This window comes from Kogia breviceps, chromosome 12, assembly GCF_026419965.1.
Source record: "Kogia breviceps isolate mKogBre1 chromosome 12, mKogBre1 haplotype 1, whole genome shotgun sequence".
Lineage (NCBI taxonomy): Eukaryota > Metazoa > Chordata > Mammalia > Artiodactyla > Physeteridae > Kogia > Kogia breviceps.
The window spans coordinates 82,279,614-82,297,048 of NC_081321.1; the positions used below are offsets into that span (position 1 = coordinate 82,279,614).

At 36.8% G+C, this 17,435-nt stretch overlaps 1 protein-coding gene and 1 pseudogene across 1 annotated transcript in view; one reads left to right on the forward strand and one right to left on the reverse strand.

The window, feature by feature from the left end:
• The window catches only part of ANKS1B (ankyrin repeat and sterile alpha motif domain containing 1B), a 1,077,938-nt gene that overhangs the window by 898,731 nt on the left and 161,772 nt on the right, over positions 1-17,435 (reverse strand). The window lies entirely within an intron of this gene.
• Positions 4,788-5,852, forward strand: LOC131767017 (glyceraldehyde-3-phosphate dehydrogenase-like; annotated as a pseudogene).

Genomic DNA, 17,435 nt, shown 5'->3' on the forward strand with positions numbered 1-17,435 from the left:
TGGGTCACAAATCAAGCCTTGGTAAATTTAACAAAACTGAAATCATTTTAAGCATCTTTTCTGACCACAGTGCTATGAGACTACATATCAATTACAGGAAAAAGTCTCTAAAAACACAAACACGTGGAGGCTAAACAATACACTACTTAATAACCAAGAGATCACTGAAGAAATCAAAGATGAAATCGAAAAATACCTAGAAAAAATGACAATGAAAACAGGACAACCCAAGACCTATGGGATGCAGCAAAAGCACTTCTAAGATGGAAGTTTATAGCAATACAATCCTCAAGAAACAAGAAACGTCTCAAATAAAAAACCTAACCTTACACCTAAAGCAACTAGAGAAGGAAGAACAAAAAACCCCACAAAGTTAGCAAAAGGAAAGAAATCACAAAGACCACATTAGAAATAAATGAAAAATAAATGAAGAAAACAATAGTAAAGATCAAAAAAACTAAAAGCTGGTCCTCTGTGAAGATACACAAAATTGATAAACCATTAGCCAGACTCATCAAGAAAAAAGAGAAAACTCAAATCAGCTTAATTAGAAATGAAAAATGAGAAGTAACAACTGACACTGCAGAAATACAAAGGATCATAAGAGATTACTACAAGCAAATATATGCCACTAAAATGGACAACCTGGAAGAAATGGACAAATTCTTAGAAAACAACAACCTTCCAAGAATGAACCAGGAAGAAGCAGAAAATATAAACAGACCACACACCAGCACAGAAATTTTTAATGTGATTAAAAATCTTCCAACAAACAAAAGGCCAGGACCAGATGGCTTCACAGGTGAATTCTATCCAACATTTACAGAAGAGCTAACACCTATCCTTCTCAAACTCTTGCAAAATATAGCAGAGGGAGGAACACTCCCAAACTCATTCTACGAGGCCACCAACACCCTGATATCAAAATCAAAGATGGCACAAAAAGGAAAACTACAGACCAATATCACTGATGAACACAGATGCAAAAATCCTCAACAAAATACTAGCAAACAGAATCCAACAGCACATTAAAAGGATCATACACCATGATCCAATAGGGTTTATCTCAGGAATGCAAGGATTCTTCAATATATGCAAATCAACCAATGTGATAAACTATATTAACAAATTGAAGGAGAAATCCATATGATGATCTCAATAAATGCAGAAAAAGCTTTCGACAAAATTCAGCACCTACTTATGATAAAAACCCTCCAGAAAGTAGGCACATAGGGAACTTACCTCAAAATAATAAAGGTCATACATGAGAAACACACAGCCAAAATCATTCTCAATGGTGAAAAACTGAAACCATTTCCTCTAAGATCAGGAAGAAGACAAGGATGTCCACTCTCACCACTATTATTCAACATAGTTTTGAATTCCTAGACACGGCAATCAGAGAAAAAAAAAGAAATAAAAGGAATCCAAACTGGAAAAGAAGAAGTAAAACTGTTACTGTTTGCAGATGACATGATACTATACATAGAGAAGCCTAAAGATGTTACCAGAAAACTACAAGAGCTAATCAGTGAATTTGGTAAAGTAGTAGGATACAAAATTAATGCACAGAAATCTCTGGCATTCCTATCCACTAATGATGAAAAATCTGAAAGAGAAATTAAGGAAACACTCCCATTGACCACTGCGACAGAAAGAATAAAATAACTAGGAATAAACCTACCCAAGGAGACAAAAGACCTGTATGCAGAAAATTATAAGACACTGATGAAAGAAATTAAAGATGATATCAACAGATGGAGAGATATACCATGTTCTTGGATTGGAAGAATCAACACTGTGAAAATGACTATACTACCCAAAGCAATCTACAGATTCAATGCAAACCCTATCAAACTACCAATGGCATTCTTCACAAAACTAGAACAAAAAATTGCACAATATGTATGGAAACACAAAAGACCCCGAATAGCCAAAGCAATCTTGAGAAAGAAAAATGGAGCTGGAGGAATGAGGCTCCCTGACTTCAGACTATACTACAAAGTTACAATAGTCAAGACAGTATGGTATTGGCACATAAACAGAAATACAGATCAATGGAACAGGACAGAAAACCCAGAGATAAACACACCTATGGTCACCTTATTTTTGACAAAGGAGGCAAGAATATACAATGGAGAAAAGACAGCCTCTTCAATAAGTGGTCCTGGGAAAACTGGAAAGCTACATGTAAAAGAATGAAATTAGAACACTCCCTAACACCATACACAAAAATAAACTCAAAATGGATTAAGACCTAAATGCAAGGCCAGACACTATCAAACTCTTAGAGGAAAACATAGGCAGAACATGCTATGACATAAATCACAGCAAGATCCTTTCTGACCCACCTCCTAAAGAAATGGAAATAAAAACAAAAATAAACAAATGGGATCTAATGAAACTTAAAAGCTTTTGCAAAGCAATGGAAACCATAAACAGAACAAAAAGAAAACCCTCAGAATGCGAGAAAATATTTGCAAATGAAGCAACTGACAGAGGATTAATCTCTAAAATATACAAGCAGCTCATGCAGCTCAATATAAAAAAAACAACCCAATCCAAAACTGGGCAGAAAACCTAGACAGACATTTCTCCAAATAAGATATACAGATTGCCACAAACACATGAAAGATTGCTCAACATCATTAATCATTAGAGAAATGCAAATCAAAACTACAATGAGGTATCACCTCACACCTGTCAGAATGGCCATCATCAAAAAAATCTACAAACTGTAAATGCTGGAGAGGGTGTGAAGAAAAGGGAACCCTCTTGCCCTGCTGGTGGCAACGTAAATTGATATAGCCACTATGGAGAACAGTATGGAGGTTCCTTAAAAAACTAAAAATAGAACTACCATAGGACCCAGCAATCCCACTACTGGGCATATACCCTGAGAAAACCATAATTCAAAAAGAGTCATGTACCAAAATGTTCATTGCAGCTCTACTTACAATAGCCAGGACATGGAAGCAACCTAAGTATCCATCGAAAGATGAATGGATAAATAAGATTTGGCATATATGTACAGTGGAATATTACTTAGCCATAAAAAGAAATGAAACTGAGTTATTTGTAGTGAGGTGGATGGACCTGGAGTCTGTCATACAGAGTGAAGTAAGTCAGAAGAAGAAAAACAAATACCATATGCTAGCACATATATATGGAATCTAAGGGAAAAAAGTGTCATGAAGAGACTAGGGGTAGGATGGGAATAAAACACAGACCTACTAGAGCATGGACTTGAGGATATGGGGAGGGGCAAGGGTAAGCTGTGACGAAATGAGAGAGTGGCATGGAAATATATACACTACCAAACATAGGGTGGATAGCTAGTGGGAAGCAGCCGCATGGCACAGGGAGATCAGCTAGGTGGTTTGTGACCACCTAGAGGGGTGGGATAGGGAGCGTGGGAGGGAGGGAGATGCAAGAGGGAAGAGATATGGAAACATATGTATATGTATAACTGATTTACTTTGTTGTAAAGCAGAAACTAACACACCATTGTAAAGCAATTATACTCCAATAAAGATGTTAAAAAAAATCGTTCACCAATAGGTATCTTTAATATCCACAAATATTAGAAACTGAATAACACATAAGTCAAAGAAAATATCAAAAAGGTTTTGGAATGTATTTACAACTGAAAGAGAAAGAAAACACAAAATATCAAAAATTGGGGGATGCAACTAAAGTAGTACCTAAAGAAAATTTTATAGTATTAAAATGACAGTGATAGATCAGAGAAAGGTCCCACATTGATGACCTCAGCTTCCACTTTAAGAAACAGGAAAAGAAGAGCATATTAACCCCAAAGTAAGCAGAAGAAAGGAAACCAATGAAAAAGAAAACAGGATAACAATAGAGACAATCAATGAAATCAAAAAGTGATTCTTTAAAATACTCTATAAAATTTAAAAATCTATGGGCAAACTGATAAGGATAAAAATAGAAGATACAAATTACCAAATCAGGAGCAGATTGGTATTATCACTGCATAGTCTAAAAATATGAACAGTAAGAGAATATTTTTAATAACTTTATACCAATAAATTTAAAAACATATGAAATGGGCAAGTTTCTTGAAAAACACAAACCACCAAAACTCATTTTTAAAAATAGGATAACCTGAATAGCCCTACATCTATTAAGGAAACTGAACTTGAACTTGTGGTTACAAAACATTCTCCACCAAAAAAAAAAAAAAAAACTGTCCAGATCCAGGTGGCTTCAATGGGGAAGTATGCCAGATATTTAAGGAAGAAATAATATCAATTCTACAAAAATCATTACAAAATATTGAAGAGGCACAAATACTGCGTAATATTCTATGACACCAAAGACATATGACAAGAAGGAACTACAGATCAATATATCACTCATGAATACAGAAGCAAAAATTCTCAGCAAAATTCTAGCAAGTTGAATACAACAATATATGAAAAGAATACTACACCATGATGAAATGGAGTTTATTTCGGGAATGCAAATTTGTTTTAACATTCATAAATTACTATATTAACAAACTAAAACAGAAAAATCATTATTATCTCAACAGATATGGAAATAGTACTTGCCAAGCTCCAACATCAATTCCTAATAAAAACTGTTAGTAAACTGGGAATAGAAGGAAACTTCATCAACCTATAAAAGACATCTACAAAAAACTTATAGCTAACATAATCTTAATGATGAAAGACTGAATGCATTCCCCTTAAGATCAAGAACAGGGCAAGTTACGTCTGTTTCCCACTTCTACTCAACATGTTTCTGGAGGCTCTCTGCTTCTCTTCATTCAACAGACAGCTGATTTTCCTGTGCAGTGCCAGCTGCATCCCTAAGACATGATAGTGAAGATTGGAGTAAATGGATTTGTCTGTATCAGATATCTGGTCACCAGGGCTGCTTTTAACTCTGAAAAAATTGAAAAACATTGCTGTCAATGACCCTTCATAGACCTCAACTTCATGGTCTACATGTTTCAATGTGATTCTACCCATGGCAAGTTTGATGGCACAGTCAAGGTTGAAACTGGGAAGCTTGTCATCAATGAAAAGTCCATCTCCATCTTCCAGTAATGAGATCCTGCCAATGTCAAACGGGGTAATGCTGCTGCTGAATACATGGTGGAGTCCACTCATGTCTTCACTACCTTGGAGTAAGCTAAGGTTCGCTTTAAGGGTAGAGCCAAAAGGGTCATCATCTCTGCCCCTTTTGCTGAAACCCCCATGTTTGTGATGGGCATAAACCATGAGAAGTATGTCAACTCCCTCAAGATTGTCAGCAATGCCTCCTGCACCATCAACTGCTTGGTGCCCCTGGCCAAGGTAACTATGACAACTTTGGCATTGTAGAGGGACTCATGACCACAGTCAATGCCATCACTGCCACCCAGAAGACTGAAAATTGATGGCCCCTCTGGGAAACTATACAGTGACAGCCACAGGGTTTCTCAAAACATCATTTTGGCATCTACTAGCACTGCCAAGAGTCTTGGCAAGGTCATCCCTGAGGTGAACAGGAAGCATACTGGCATGGCCTTCTGTGTCTCCACCAACAGTATGATGTCATAGATCTGACTTGCCATCTGGAGAAAGTTGCAAATATAATGACACCAAAAAGGTGGTGAAGCAGGCATCAGAGGGCCCACTAAAGAGCATCCTGGGCTACACTGAAAATCTTGCTGTCTCCTGCAATTTTACCAGTGACACTCACTCTTCCACCCTTGATACCGTGGTTTGCATTGCCCTCAATAACCACTATGTCAAGCTCATTTCCTGGTAGGACCATGAATTTGGCTACAGTAATAGGGCAGTGGACTGATGATCCACATGGCCTCCAAGGAGTAAAAGCCCTCTGGGCTACCAGCCACAGCAAGAACATGAGAGGAATAGAGATATGCTCAGCTGCTGGGGAGTCCTTGCCCCAACTCAATCCCCCAACACACTGAGAATCTCCCATTCTCAATACAGTTTCAATCCCAGACCACTTAAAGAATGGGAGGGGTTCTTCCCTGGCGGCGCAGTGGTTGAGAGTCCACCTGCCAATGCAGGGGACATGGGTTCGTGTCCCGGTCCAGGAGGATCCCACATGCCGCGGAGCAGCTGGGCCCGTGAGCCATGGCCACTGAGCCGGCGTGTCCGGAGTCTGTGCTCTGCAACAGGAGAGGCCACAGCAGTGAGAGGCCCGCGTACCGCAAAACAAAACAAAACAAAACAAAAAAAAGAATGGGAGGGGCTCAGAGAGCCCTACCTTGTCATGTACCACCAACAACTATAATGTACGCAGTCAAAAAAATGTTTTCGTACCTGAAATTTTAGCCAATGTAGTGGCTAGAAATGCAGTGACAAGAAAAAGAAATAAAAGACATCCAGATTGTAAGGAAAGAAGAAAATCTATCTTTACTTGAAGACAACATAGTCATGTACGTAAAAAAATCCTATGAAATCTATAAAAATAGCTACTAAAATTAAAATTGTGTTTAATTAGGGGAAGCTGTGTAAAAAAATATAGGGAACTCTGACCTTTCTTCATAATACTTCCATAAATCTAAAATTATTTAAAAATAAAATGTTTAAAAAGAGGAAAACCTTACTCCAAAAAAAAAACACAACAAAAAAGTGTGTTTAGCAAGTTTGCAAGAAACAACTCAATAGGTAAAGTCAACTATATTTCTATATGCTAGCAAAGAACAATCAGAAATCAAAAATTTTTTAAATATCATTTACAATATCAAGAAAAATATTAAATACTTAAGAATAAATTTGACAAAATATGTGCAAAGTTGTACACTAAAAACTACAAAATATTGCAGTGAGAAGTTAAAGAGGACCTAAACAACTGGTGAGATAATATCAAGTTCATGAATCAGAAGACTAAATATTTTTATGATGTTAATTTTCCACAGATTTATCTTTAGATTCAATACAATGCAATCAGAATCCCAGCAAGCTTTTTTTGTAGAAATTCACTAATTCTAAAATTCATTTGGAAATACAAAGGACTTAGGATAGCCAAAGCAACTCTGAAAAGAATAACAAAGTTGGATACTTACACTATCTGATTTCAAGACTGTGATAAAACTATAGTAAACAAGACATTGTATGGTATTAAAGATAGATCATTTGAAGAGAATAGAGGAATAGAAAGTCCACCTACACATATATGCAAGGGATTTTGACATAGATGCAACAGCAATTCATTAAAGAACGAACAGTCTTATCAAAAAATTGTGTTGGAACAAATGGATATCCTTAGGCCATACCACATCCAAAACAAAACTATATATCCTCACTACACCATATACAAAAATTCACTTAAAAATAAATAATAGATCTAAAAGCAAAACCTAAAACTATAAAACTTCTACAAGAAAATGTACAGGGAAATTTCTGTGACCTTGGATTAAGCAAAAAAATTTTCTAGATTATAATACCAAAGCACAACCCACACAAGAAAATTTGACAAACTGGACTTTAACAAAATTATGAGCTTCTACTCTTCAAAGACAATGTTAAGAGAATGAAAAGGAAATGGGGAGTGGGAGAAAAAATTTTGCAAATCACATTTTCTTTTCTATTCTTTGATCCATAATAGTTAAAAAGATCAATGACCTTAAAAATAAATGGGCAAAGGATTTGAACAGATACTTCAACAAAGAAGATATACACATGGCAAGTAAGGACATGAAAAGGTGCTCAACATCATTTGTCTTGAGAGAAATGCAAATTAAAATCATGAGATACTACTCATATCTATTACAATGGTGCTGATTAAGAATACTTCACATACCAATGTTGACAGGGATGCAAATCAACTACAACTCTCAAACACTGAACTACCATACAATCCAGTCATTCCACTCTAGATATTTAGTCAACAGAAATGACAGCATGTTTCTATACAAAAAACTTATACAGAAATATACATAGCAGCTTTATTTATACTAGCCCCAAACTGAAATAACCCAAATGTCTAATAACAGGTAAATCAATTTAAAAAATTGTGATATGTTCATACAATGGAATACTACTCAGCAATAAAAAGGAATGAAATATTCAAATATCCAACAACATTCACTGAAAATCTAAATCAGTCAGGTTCTCAGATTGCTTCTTCTTGAAACAGTAGAATGGGAGATTTATCTCCTGAAATGAATAAAACACATAGTCTCTGGATTAGAGGCAACAGGCCCAGATGAGGGCAGGGGAGCTAAATCATATGAGGTAAGGAACTGAACTTTTTTCCCTCTCAATAATTAAAACACTTTTTCAGGATTTTTTTATTGAATCATTCTTCCTCTTCCTGCTTCTTTCAAGGGTCAACTTTATCTTAAACTAAATTTTTATACAGGTATACCCCATTTTATTGCACTTCAATTTACTGTGTTTTACAGATACTGATTTTTTTTGTACATTTTTATTGGAGTATAATTGCTTTACAATGTTGTGTGAGTTTCTGCTGTACCACAAAGTGAATCAGCAATATGTATACATATATCCCCATATCCCCCCCTTGCCTTGAGCCTCTCTCCCACCCTCTCTATCCCACCCTTCTAGGTGGTCACAAAGCATCTAGCTGATCTCCCTGTGCTATGCAGTAGCTTCCCACTAGCTATTTATTTTACATTTGGTAGTGTATATATGTCAATGCTACTCTCTTGCTTTGTCCCAGCTTCCCCTTCCCCCACTGTGTCCTAGTGGCAGGGCAGGCATAAAGATGCAGACGTAGAGAACGGACTTGCTTTTCTTTTTTTTTTTTTTTTCTGTGGTACGCAGGCCTCTTGCACAGGCTCCAGATGCGCAGGCTCAGCGACCATGGCTCACGGGCCCAGCCGCTCCGCAGCATGTGGGATCTTCCCAGACCAGGGCACAAACCCGTGTCCCCTGCATCGGCAGGCGGACTTTCAACCACTGCGCCACCAGGGAAGCCCTGCTTTTCTTTTTAATTGAAAATTTGTTGCAACTCTGTGTTGAACAAGTCTATCTTCACTGTTTTCCAACAGCATTTGCTCAATTCATATCTCTGCAATTCATTTTAGTAATTCTCACAATATTTCAAATTCTTATTTATTACTATATTTGTTATGGTGATCTATGAATTGTTTTGGGGCATCAAGAAATATGTCCACATAAGACAGTGAACTTGATGAATGTTGTACGTGTTCTGACGGCTCCACAGACCGCCATTCTCCACCTCTCTCCCTCTCCTGGGGCCTCCCTGTTCCCCAAGACACAGTATTGAAATGAGGACAATTAATAACCCTACAGTGGCCTCTAAGTGTTCAAGTGAAAGAAAGAATCACACATCTCTCACTTTAAATCAAAATGTAGAAATGATTAAGCTTAGTGAAAGACATGTCAAAAGCCGAAATAGGTTAAAATCTAGGCCTGTTGCACTAAACAGTTAGCCACATTGTGAATGCAAGGCAAAAGTGTTTTTTTAAATTTTTTTATTTTTATTTTTATTTTTTTTTGTGGTACAGGCCTCTCACCACCGCGGCCTCTCCCATTGCACAGCACAGGCTCAGTGGCTATGGCTCATGGGCCTAGCTGATCCTCCCAGACCGGGGCACGAACCCATGTCCCCTACATCGGCAGGCAGACTCTCAACCACTGCGCCACCAGGGAAGCCCAAGGGGGAAAGTTTTTGAAGGAAATTAAAAGTGCAACTCCAATGAACACATAAATGATTTTAAAAAAGTGAAACAGCCTTATCGCTGATAAGAAGAAAGTTTTAGTGGTCTGGATAGAAGATCAAATGAACCACAACATTTGCTTAAGCAAAAGCCTAATGCAAAGCAAGACCCTAACTCTCTTCAATTCTATGAAGGCTGAGAGGGAGGTGAAAAAGCTGCAGAAGAAAAGTTTGAAGCCAGCAGAGGTTGGTTCATGAGGTTTAAGGAAAGACTCTATCTCCATCACATAAAAGTGCAAGATGAGGGAATTCCCTGGCAGTCCAGCGGTTAGGACTCTGCACTCCCACTACAGGGGGCCCGGGTTTGTTCCCTGGTCGGGGAACTAAGATTCCAGTAAGACAGACAGACAGACAGATAGACAGACAGACAGACAGACAGACAGATAGATAGATAGATAAATTTAGAAAACCAACACACACACACACACAAGTGCAAGATGAAGCAGCAAGTGCTAATGTAGAAGCTATAGCAAGCTATCCAGAAGATCTAACTAAAATAGCTAATGAAAGTAGCTGCGCTAAATGAACAGATTTTGAGTGTAGACAAAACAGTCCTACTTTAGAAGACTATGCCATCTAGGACTTTCATAGATAGAGAGGAGAAGTCGACATCTGGCTTCAAAGCTTCAAAGGACAGGCTGACTCTCTTGTTAGGAACTAATGCACCTGGTGACTTTAAGCCAACTGTAAATCAACTATACTTCAATTTTGTAAAATTAATTAATTAATTAAAAATAAATTGAAGGCTTCCTTGGTGGCGCAGTGGTTGAGAGTACACCTGCCAATGCAGGGGACACGGGTTCGTGCCCCGGTCTGGGAAGATCCCACATGCTGCGGAGCAGCTAGGCCCATGAGCCATGGCCGCTGAGCCCCCGCATCTGGAGCCTGCGCTCCACAACGGGAGAGGCCACAACAGTGAGAGGCCCACGTAACGCAAAAAAATAATAAAATTAAAAATAAATTGAAGCCAATGCTCATTTACCATTCTGAAAATCCTAGGGCCCTTAAGACCTATGCTAAATCTACTCTGTCTATGTTCTATAAATGGAAAAAGAAAGCCTGTATGAGAGCACATCTGTTTACAATGTGGTCTATTGAATATTTTAAGCCCACTGTTGAGACCAACTGCTCAGAAAAAAAAGATTCCTTTCCAAATATTACTGCTCAGTGACAATACACCTGGTCACCCAAGAACTCTGATGGAGATGTACAATAAGATTAATGTTGTTTTCACACCTGCTAACACAACATCCATTCTACAGCCCACATATCAAGAAGTAACTTCAACTTTCAAGTCTTATTATTTAAGATACATGTCATAAGGCTAAATCTGCCATAGATAATGATTCCTCTGATGGATCTGGGCAAAGTCAATTGAAAACCTTCTGACTTAGACGCAAGAGGGAGGAGATATGGGGATATATGTATATGTATAGCTGATTCACTTTGTTATAAAGAGGAAACTAACACACCATTGTAAAGCAATTATACCCCAATAAAGATGTTAAAAAAAAAAAGAAAACCTTCTGGAAAGGATTCACCCTTCTGAAAGACATTAAGAACATTTGTGATTCGTGGGAAGAGGTCAAAATACTAACAGGAATTTGGAAGAAGTTGATTCCAACCCTCATGGCTGACTTTGAGGGGCTCAAGACTTGAGTGGAGGAAATAAATTCAGATGTGGTGGAAGTAACAAGAGAACCTGAATTAGAAGTAGAAACCAAAGATCTGACCAAACTGCTGCCATCTCGTGATATACCTTGAACAGATGAAGAGTTGCTTCTTATGAATGAGCAACAAAAGTGGTTTCTTGAGACAGAATCTATTCCTGTTGAAGGCACTATGAAGACTGTTGAAATGACAACGAAGAATTTAGAATACCACATAAACTTAGTTGATAAAGCAGCAACAGGGTTTCAGAAGACTGAATCCAATTTTGAAAGAGGTTACAATATGGGTAAAATGCTATGAGACAACACCCCCTGCTACATGGAAGGAAGAGTTCATCGATGGGGCAAACTTCATTGTCGTCTTATTTTAAGAAATTGCCACAGCTGCCCCAAACTTCAGCAACCACCACCCAGATCAGTCAGCAGCTATCAATACAGAAGTAAGACCCTCCACCAGCAAAAAGATTACAACTTGCTAAAGGCTCAGATGATGGTTATGATTTTTTAGCAATAAAGAATTTTTCAATTAAGGTATGTACATTGCTTTTTTAACATAATGGTATTGTACACTTAACAGACTATAGAGTAAACATAACTTCTAATATGCACTGGGAAACAAAAACAGTTCATGTGACTTGCTTTATTGCGATATATGCTTTACTGCAGTGGTCTGGAACCAAACTGACAATATCTTGAAGGTATACCGGTATGTACTGTTTGTCTGTTTCTAGGGGTTCTCTTGTATTCACCAATTTCTCTATTCTGGCACTAGAATCACTTTTTTTAGTATTGTTTATAATTGGTGGTATATAGATCCCATAATGACTTAATTTCACAATCTTTTTCCTGCAAATTCCTCTAGACATCTATGAAATAAAAGTATTAATATGAAGACTACAGGCACAAAAATATTTACTGTATAATTTTAATAGTAAAAAAGAGAAAGCTCATGAATGCCCATCAAAAAGGGAAAAAGTAATTAGGATTTATCTACACCATGGAATATTATACAACTATTAAAACAAGTAAGTTTGATCTATATGTACTGACCTTGAAAACATATTAAGTGAAAAACGCAAGTTGCATAATATTGTGAGTGTGTCAATATCCTAAATGCTTTACATACATTGACTCATTTACATCCACACAACTATAAGACAGAGACTGTTATTATTCCCATTATACTGATGTTAAACATTTGCATTAACATAGAAAAACGTATGCAAAAATAATTAGTCGCCTCTGAATTGTTTGAATAGTCAAAATTATCAAGTATTTTTCAAGGAAAATTTTTTTAAAAAACAATAAAATATGAAGGAGAAAAGATAGGTTTGCTCCAGATTGTGAAGAGCCTTATAACATGCCAAGAAGCTTAGTCTTTATTCTATAAGCACCGTGGACCTAGAGGGTTATCAGAAAGATACTAAGCATGTTTCTGGATCGGGTCAGTGTTTTATTTTTATTTTTTAAATAATTTTTATTTTTTAATTAGTTTTTAAAATATTTATTTGGCTGCATGGAGTCTTAGTTGCAGCATGTAGGATCTTTCATTGTGGCACACAGGCTCCAGAGTGCGTGGGCTTAGTTGACCCGTGGCATGTGGGATCTTAGATCCCTGACCAGGGATCAAACATGCATCCCCTGCGTTGGAAGGAGTATTCTTAACCACTGGACCACCAGGGAAGTCTCTGGGTATTTTATAATGAGAGCTCTTCACCTTCCAACTGTCTTTAGAAAGAGCTCTCATTATAAAATACTCTTAGAGGAAAACATAGGAAGAACACTCTATGACATAAATCACAGCAAGATCCTTTTTGACCCACCTCCTAGAGAAATGGAAATAAAAACAAAAACAAACAAGGGACCTAATGAAACTTAAAAGCTTTTACACAGCAAAGGAAACCATAAACAAGACCAAAATACAACCCTCAGAATGGGAGAAAGTATTTGCAAATGAAGCAACTGACAAAGGAATAATCTCCAAAATTTACAAGCAGCTCATGCAGCTCAATAACAAAAAAACAAAAAACCCAATCCAAAAATGGGCAGAAGAACTAAATAGACATTTCTCCAAAGAAGATATACAGATTGCCAACAAACACATGAAAGAATGCTCAACATCATTAATCACTAGAGAAATGCAAATCAAAACTACAATGAGATATCATCTCACACCAGTCAGAATGGCCATCATCAAAAACTCTAGAAACAATAAATGCTGGAGAGGGTGTGGAGAAAAGGGAACACTCTTGCACTGCTGGTGGGAATGTAAATTGATACAGCCACTATGGAGAACAGTATGGAGGTTCCTTAAAAAAGTACAAATAGGGCTTCCCTGGTGGTGCAGTGGTTGAGAGTCTGCCTGCCGATGCAGGGGACACAGGTCATGCCCCGGTCTGGGAAGATCCCACATGCCACGGAGCAGCAGGCCCATGAGCCATGGTCGCTGAGCCTGTGCTCCACAACAGGAGAGGCCACAACAGTGAGAGGCCCACATACCACAAAAAAACACAAAAAAAAACACTACAAATAGAACTACCATAGGACCCAGCAATCCCACTACTGGGCATATACCCTGAGAAAACCATAAATCAAAAAGAGTCATGTACCAAAATGTTCATTGCAGCTCTATTTACAATAGCCAGGAAATAGAAGCAACCTAAGTGTCCATCACTGGATGAATGGATAAAGAAGATGTGGCACATATATATACAATGGAATATTACTCAGCCATAAAAAGAAATGAAATTGAGTTATTTGTAGTGAGGTGGATGGACCTAGAGTCTGTCATACAGAGTGAAGTAAGTCAGAAAGAGAAAAACAAATACCGTATGCTAACACACATATATATGGAATCTAAGAAAAAACAAACAAACAAACAAAAGGTCATGAAGAACCTAGGGGTAAGACGGGAAAAAAGACACAGACCTACTAGAGAATGGACTTGAGGATATAGGGAGGGGGAAGGGTAAGATGTGACAAAGTGAGAGACTGGCATGGATATATATACACTACCATATGTAAAATAGATAGCTAGTGAGAACCAGCTGCATGGCACAGAGAGATCAGCTGGGTGCTTTGTGACCACCTAGAGGGTTGGGATAGGGAGGGTGGGAGGGAGAGAGACGCAAGAGGGAAGAGATATGGGAACATATGTATATGTATAACTGATTCACTTTGTTATAAAGCAGAAACTAACACACCATTGTAAAGCAATTATACTCCAATAAAGATGTTAAAAATTTTTTTTTAATTTTAAAAACTTTAAAAGAAAAAAACCCTATAGGAGATGGTATCCATATGAATAGGATAAGAACAAAAGAATGACTGAGATTTCTACCATGAGTAAAATGCATGGAAGATGGGTTATCTCCATTAGAGAGAACTGGGAGGGCACTGGTGTCTTTCGGGGAAAGCCAAGTTTTAGTTAAAGGTGACTAGCACACTATGTTGCTCAGGAATACCTCTGGCAAAGGATGGAAAAGAAATGAGAAAATACTGTAAATTAACTCAAATTAGTTTTAAATTTCCTGCATGTTATGAGACCTTATAAATATTTAGTAGGGGAAGATATGATATTTATAACAAAAATAAGATTCAAGGTCTATAGATTTCATTTACCTATACCATCTCAGTTCCCCATTATCAAAAAAAAAAAAAGAATTAATTATAATAGGAGCACGGGGAAAAAAATCTCCATTGCATGTCTCCTTTCCTAAACAGAATGAATGTGGATACATCTTTTTTTAAATAAGGAGGTTCAGAATAGAAATTTAGCATACATATAAATATATTTGACTGCCTTAGGCACATATCCACATATCCATAGAACATACACACACACTTGAAAGATTATAAATAAGCCAGACTCACCTTCCAACTAAAAAGTTAATTAAAAAATAATAAACTTTGATGTTTATAAGCTCACGCTTTGAGCTAACATCCTACTTCATTCCAACTTTTCGTACTGCACTCCTCTTGTTTCTCAATGATAATCTTTAAATTCAAAAAGAGGGCCTATATTAAAACCTTGATAAACTTAAGGCTGTTTTATAAAATACAAGGATTTCTAAATATTTTTAAGAGATGTCTTGAAAAAGTTTTAAATCTTATTACATATTTATTCCCAAAAAAGGAAATATATAGATCCTTGGTCTTAGTCTAATATATACTCAATTCCATCTCCTATACTAACTTGTCTATATTTTATATTCTGTATGTGAGAATTCATACCCAGAATGAATGCTCTGAGACAATATGAGAGCCCCAATTACCAAAGATTTAATTTCCTTTGTTATGCTATTTGTACTAATATATCAAATTGGATTAGTACATTTTAGAACAAATATAAACAAAATAAGTTTTCCACAGAACTTTCAAATAAACCGGACGTTCATTAGTGAGAATACTATATTCCCTAAGCTCTCACATATTTAAGATTATACCTAAATAAACTGTAAGTCTGAGTTTCTTGGGCCAATACCATCTTGGGTATAGCAAACAAGACTTAAACACAGTTACTCCACAAATTGATCATCATTATACCCTCTACCAACCATGGGACAAATCCTTCAGGAGCAACATAAAACCTTTCAGCTTTTCTTGATTCTTATCTGACTCTTGACACTTGAGGTCACTCCAAGGCTCCAGATATAAAAATGTACAGAATGTGCATCGAATGCCTCAAGCAGGGTCACAGTATGTAGAAATGGTCTTCTGACATGTCAGATAATTTCAAGCAATGAAAACAAAGCCCTGTTCTTTTCAATCCGTATCTTAACAGTTTGCTTCCATCTTTGGATGAAGTGGACATGTGCACATGCTATTGAGTACTGTAACTTAAGTTCTCATCTCCATAGTGATGATGTTAATTTTATTATCATGGGCTAGAAGTATCTCATATGGGTGTAGTAAGTCTGGAATAATGTGAGCCATACATGTAAATTTAAATGTTCTAGTAGCCACATTAAAAAGATTTTAAAAAGAGATGAAATTAGTTTTTTGTATATTTTATTTAACCTAGTATATCCAAACATCATCATTTCAATATGGAATATAAAAATTATTGAGGTATTTTACATTTTCTGTACTGTTGTCAAAATCGGTGTTTATTTTACACTTATAGCACTCTACAATCAGGACTAGTCATATTTCAAGTGCTTTATAGCCTCACATGGACAATGGCTACTCTATCGCACTACATAGGGTAGTCCTATATAATTATTTTCAGAAAAAAGGGAAAACAAGATTAACTCTGAAAATTTTAAATGCCTTCTAAAAATAACTGAAAACACTGGCTTTGTAGTAAATAAATGCCCATGTGATTGAGTCCCAGAAAATATCTTTAACAATTTCTTACCGTTTGAGCAAGGTAAAATATGTAATAAACCCAGTATATCATCACATCAGAGACTGTAAATGCACAATATTACACAAGTAATATTAGGGAGCATCATAGCCAAAATTATACTAACCAAACATTTTCTAATGAATAATATGCACCTTGACTGCTTGATGTAACTCTCGATAACAACTATTCACACAGCAAATCAGAATCGGTGAACTGTGAGTAGAAATAACTCCTTGAGTTATAATCACACAACTTATCATCTCTCTACTAAATATACAGTATACACCATAAGATAGCATTTTATAGTATGAGAAGGAATTTGCAACCATGAAGAGAAACATAGTTAAGAAAACCTGAGAGTAAAACTAGAGCATCTATTTCAACCCAGTTTCAACTTTGTAATTAGTGCTAAGTGTAAAACGTATCCCTTCCAGCCCTCAACTTCTCTTCTTCACCTGGATATAACTCCTGAAAAATAAACAAGCCAACAAGGCAGATTAAGCTCTCATTGCTATGCAAACACTGATTTTGGTGGCAATTGTTCATATTCTCATATCCTTTTCTTAGGTAACAATATTTCCAAGGGTACTGTGGTAGGCAGAATAATGGTACCCCAAAGATGTCTATGTCCTAATCACTAGAATCTGAGAATATGTCACATTGCATGGCAAGGGAGAATTAAAGTTGTAGATGGAATTACACTGCTAATCAGCTGA